We start from the raw sequence: 6000 nt of genomic DNA, 5'->3' as shown, positions 1-6000 counted from the left end.
CTACGCCAATCACCGACATCTCTCTCTCTCTCTCTCTCTCTCTCTCTCTTCACCTTTATTTCTCTATTTGTCTCGATTCTGAAATATGTGTGTTCATTTATTTTTGTAGCTATAAGAAGCCCCATACGTAATTTCCTTCTCGTTCTTATTTCTCTACGCTCCTAATTGAGAGAAATGTAATTATTTTTTTAATATGATTTAATGCTTGGTTTGATGGATTTGTTCATGAAGGAGAAAGTAATAATCCAAAGTGTTTGTAGAATTTATTTTAGTTGCTTGATAAATTTGACGTTTGTTGTTTCTTTTGATTATGTATTCGATCTCTTATGAACATGTACCATAGTTTTGAACTTTTGTTATTTGTTTATTGGTTGATCCAATGTTGAGAGTAGATATGGATTTCATCGTCATCGTCTCTACTTTTTTCATCCAGGTAACATGCTCCTCTCTCTCTCTCTCTCATAAATATTTTTATGTTTTTTTGTTTGTACACACCACAGTTTGGATTTCTCCCCTATCTCTCTATAGTCTCAGTAGAAATAAAAAGGTAATGGAATTGAACACTTTTATCAATTATAGTTAAGAGGGGTTTGTTATCATATTGAAAATTTTGCAGTTAGAACAATGAACTATTGTGAAATAAATGAACAGAACAAGGAGTGACATTTTTTGCGTTTCAGGTTATAACTTTCTGGGAATTTGTTGCTTCCTGAGCAGTTGTTACATTTGATGTTATTTTTCTTGAAGTATGTGTTCATTGATATATTCGTTATGTGCATCAACATTTAGTCTATCATTAACGATATATAAGTTTTTGCATCAAATCATCTATTTTTCTTGGATTTTCACTGTTGTCAAATTCGATAGTTTTCTAAAGTTGTAAGTTTACCAATTCATTTTATGCTTGGATATTCTTGATTTTTACAATTTGAATAAATGTCTTCTTTGAAAACCAAATTCCATAAAAACATGGAAGTTTATTTAAAGCTTAAATGACCTTACCCCAAATTATTTTATGGATGTATTTCCTGTCACAAGTTCATGATACCACCACAACATTTGAAGCAAGAAATAGGATAACATTGGTGAAAATGGCCAGATTCTTACGATTAGCACTCTTTAATTCCGGATCTGCATATGTTTCTTCTCAAAAATGTGAAAGTTTTCATTTTATTTATCAAAAAAAATATATTTTACTTTGTGATATGTCTTTTGGGATTTTTGTAAGAAATATGTAATCTATTTAGTATGTTTGGATTTTTGTAAGAAATAAGTAATCTATTTAGTATGTCATAACTCTATTGTCATTCTCTACTTCTTTTACAGTCTATTGTCTTTTTGTATGTATGTTTTTACCTGTTTATGGATGAAACGACCCAAAATTCAAGGGTAAAAATTTTATTTTTATTATAGTCAAAACACATATATCTTCTAATTCCAAACATTCCAAAAACATGATTAATTAAAAACATTTATCAAAGTTCGTCCCAAAATCATACTCCCTCCGTCCAAAAATTATTGTCTACAGACAAAAAACATAGATTAAGGAAGCATTAATTACCACTAACTTTATACAATAAAATGACAGTTTTGTTCTTACTTTGCATTTAATGTTCCATAATATGCTTAGTTGGTTAAGTAATAATGAAGGGGTATTTTGCTAAAAATGTTATTTGTTTTTAGAAGTAGGTTGTTATTTTGGGACAAACCAAAATGGAAATATGGACTATAATTTTGGAACGAAGGGAGTATATTGAGGAAACACGGGTGTGTACGCTGCAATCAAGTCGGACCCTTCCTTTCCAACCGATGATATCTGAAACCATAAACAAAATTGTAAGCACGAATCTTAGTGAGTTCCCCAGAGCATACCCCATACAATCCACATAACCACATAATCCATATTAGCTATATCAGCTACATAAACCATATCAATCATATAAGCCATGCATATAAACATATAGGGATGCCATGAGCTCCTCCTAGGGTCTTACTCTAGGATGCAATGGGCTCCCCACATGGTCTTAGACCTAAGTGTCATGGGCTCCTCCCATGGTCTTTAATTGGAAAGCCATGGGCTCCCCACATGGTCTAACATCCCATTGTCATGGCTCCCCAATGGTCTTTACCTAAAAAGCCAAGGGCTCCCCCACATGGTCTTACATCCAAGTGCCATGAGCTCCCCATGGTCTTTAATGCAAGTATACCACATGTACAACTAACATACCACCTAGCATATAACCAACTAACATGCCACATAACACTAAATCAACTAATGTACCACATATCATAAATGGGCCGAACTTGGTGCCTTAGACCCATTGGTACGGTGAGGAGACTCACCTCGATTGCAGAAGCTTCCCGAATGACATCCTTAGTTGCTGCCCCGCCAACTTCCCAAGCGGTCAATACCAATCAATATACCAAATTAGCAATTGGGTTGCATACTATAATCCTTAATCCATACATGGGTAAAATGAACATTCTGTCTATAACTCCATCAATGGACCTAATCCGAGAAGGCCCAATACCAAAAAGGCCTAAAATACCAAATGGTCAACCCTAGTCAATTCCCGGTCAAGGTTAAAGTCAACAGTCAAGGTCAACAATCCATGTTGACCCAACTTGTCGAGTGCATCTAGCAACTCGTTGAGTTCCTTCAGTGTTCAAAAATCGGAAAAAACCCTAGCCAACTTTTCAAGTTATCTTATCGGCTTGCCGGGTTTGCTCAGTATCTAGAAAGCGGGAAAACCCGACTCTATTCATCGAGTTTCCAGGGCAACTCGTCGAGTTTCCCCTATCTCAACATATTCAGCCCCTTTCCAGTTGAATCTAAAGCTAACTTTACATTCATGCATGGAATCAAAGGCTAAAAACACATAATCAAAGCTTTTCAAGGGACTTAGAGCATGAAGGAGGGCCAAGACTTCATAAAGTTGGCAACTTTAAGTCCCCAAAGGCCCTGAGATGTCCAGATCTAAAGCCATATCTTCATATCATGCTCAAAATCAAGAATGGTACCAAACTAGGCTAATAATGGTCATAAACTTTCATAAAAGAAGATCTAAGAAATGGAGGGTCAAGGTTTCGACTTTATACCGTAAAATGGTTGCCACAACAGAGTAAACACCAGATCTACAGTCTCTCCCTTCAGCTATGAACCAACCACTTCAAGCTTCTTCACATAAACACCAAAAAGGCACTCCTTAAGCCCTCACATACTTAAAATGGGAGATGAGATAAGCTTTGGTGTTTCTTTGGACAAAGGGGGTGATAAGGGAGGCTACAAGTGAGGATTAAGGCCTTTAAATAGTATACAAATCCTGAAAATTAGGGTTTTCCTTTCCAGTGTCTACTCGTCGAGTTAGGGCCTTCCAACTCGTTGAGTAGACCCTTCATTCTGCATCCAAAATGATCTCTACTCGACGAGTTGGAACTCCCCAACTCGTCAAATTCCAATCCAAAAGTCTCAAAATGTTGAAAAATCGAATAACACATAAACCACGTGTTAAAAATCTCCCCCAATTGAGCTAGACTTCGTCCTCGGAGTCTGCTGATGCACAGGGTCTGGTTGATGCTCCCTAATCTCCTCTTCCAGCCGCTACTTACGAGCCATGCCCGCGACTTCCATCACCTAATATGACCCGACCGCTGATTCCCATTGCACCTTCACTAATCTTTCTACCTTACTTCCTCATGGCCTGCATTTTCTGTTCGATAACTAGTACTAACTTCCTCCCATGATTCAGACGCTCCTTTTCCTGAATATCGACTATAAGGAAGTACAATAGAGTTGTCGTCCAAACACTTCTGTCGTTGATACATAATATGCACTAGGAATCAGTCTGAGCTTCTGCAACAGTCCTACACGATGCATCGCCTTGCCCAACTGGGCCAATTTCTGACCGAATCACAATACCAGGCCTTGAGCTCTGCTTCCCGAACTGGGTTTCACCCCTCAAGTTGAAGCCCTGAGAGTACTTCAACCTCGATAAAACTTGAGTACCTAAATCTTAACAATAATTGGAAAACCGTTTTGAACCCAACGAATACCGACACCCGACGTCCCGAGAGACCCAACTGTCACCCCGATCGTTCAATGGCCTTCTAAAAGGTAACAGGACCCAACTACACTAGACTTTATCCGATCCTGATTATTTCGGTGTTACCAACTGAATGAATTCACTTACCATAACCGGATTCCGTATGCCTACATTCGGAGCACCAGATTCCTGTCCGGTTGTTGATCCGACTAGCAACCTCACACTCGCCCCACGCGACCTCCAAAGGAGACCTCGTCTAGCAATAATTGTCCTAGCTATACCACCACCCATGGTTCCATCAATCATTCTGGAACATCCAATGATAATAGCCTGACAACTTTTCGCTATTGAATCTAATACGAAAAGTGACTGCTACTAGAACCACTGTAGTCTTACGTTGCGCCTGGTCTCCATCGACCCATCTTTTCCTCACTTCAAATTCGTTGTGGCTCTTTCACGTATAGGACTAACCCAAGACACATCACAATAACTAGGATTCTATCAACTAAGTCCATCGATTACCCTTGGACCTTGCAATTTCTCTCTCGGCATATTGATACCCTAAATCTCATTTCACAGAAACGGAATCCTGTACTAAACATGCGTGAACTCCGATTCGGGATCTTTCCCAGAACGAATCGATATTCCGCTCCTACCTCGAGATCCACGAATCCACATTTGCATAATGCACCACATTTTCTGACATCCCTTACTTGACCGATAAATAAATACCCTTAGCCGATCCCTGAGACTACCAGTCTCGCACCAAGTCTAACCACCAGGTTCCCAAGAGATCAAACATCAGGACGACCTAGTCGTAGCCCTACTATGTCACGTAATACTTATCCACATGATCCTGCAACTCAAGATCCAAACCCTTGACTCAACAGCCACTACCAGTTCCATCCTGAATTCCCATAACCATCCGGGATCGCCCATGGATAACGGATCGAACAATCACCTACGGACCTGATTCTAATTATGTTGTGGCCTCCCCACAACCTTGCGAACTGTTCTACCCTAGCCTAAATCATCTGAAAGAATTCGTGAATGCTACGACTATCCCGTAGTCTGACGAAACTTCCTACCCTATCCAATTGTTAGTGAATGCTACGGCTCCCCCACAGTCTTACAACACTTTCCACACTTTCCGACTGCTAGTAAATGTTACGGCTCCCCTGCAGTCTCACATCACTTCCCCTACTATCTGGCTGCTAGAGAATGTTATGGCTCCCACGTAGTCTTACATCACTTCCCCTATTATCCGGCTACTATTGAATGCTATGGTTCCCCCGCAATCTTACATCACTTCCCCTACTATCCGGATGCTAGTGAATGTTACGGCCCCCCCGTAGTCTTACAACACTTTCCACACTATACGACCGCTACCCATGGCCCTATCGCTCATCTACCAATCTGAACACATCTCAACGTTGCGAACTCACATGGTCTAACATCCCAAACCGAACTCAAGTACTAACTGGAACCCATCCTGCTTCCCTCCCCCAGAGCCTACTAAATGTCGTTAAGAAGACGCGATCAAAATGTTGGGGAGTTTCCCGAACTTCCAAACCACGTAATCCTACATTTAGATAGCCACTAGGGCCACCTTCCTTTTCCCCAATGGGGATGTGGAATGCATCCCAGTTTCACCCTTGCTTCTGTCCTGGATACCTGGACGTTTCTCCCCCAATTAGATTTAACTAATTCTGCTTGGCACATGAAAATCGAAGGATTTCCAATCCTTCATACATTCCAATGACCAATCTGTTCACGACCGGTGCCTACCAAAGCTAGTGCAACATAAGTAACCCTTCCTAAAGCAACACAACTCCTGAAAACCAGCTAACATTTCTTGAATCCCAACAACATCAATGACTCCCGATGCTTAAACTGATATCACACTTAGATCTCGAAGTCTAAAGGACGGATGCTCCAACCAAAACTTCAGCAACAA

The sequence above is a fragment of the Lactuca sativa genome, chromosome 2 (genome assembly GCF_002870075.4).
Source record: "Lactuca sativa cultivar Salinas chromosome 2, Lsat_Salinas_v11, whole genome shotgun sequence".
Classification (NCBI taxonomy): Eukaryota; Viridiplantae; Streptophyta; class Magnoliopsida; order Asterales; family Asteraceae; genus Lactuca; species Lactuca sativa.
The sequence above is the reverse complement of the archived record's forward strand: the minus strand, read 5'-3'. Positions refer to the sequence as shown.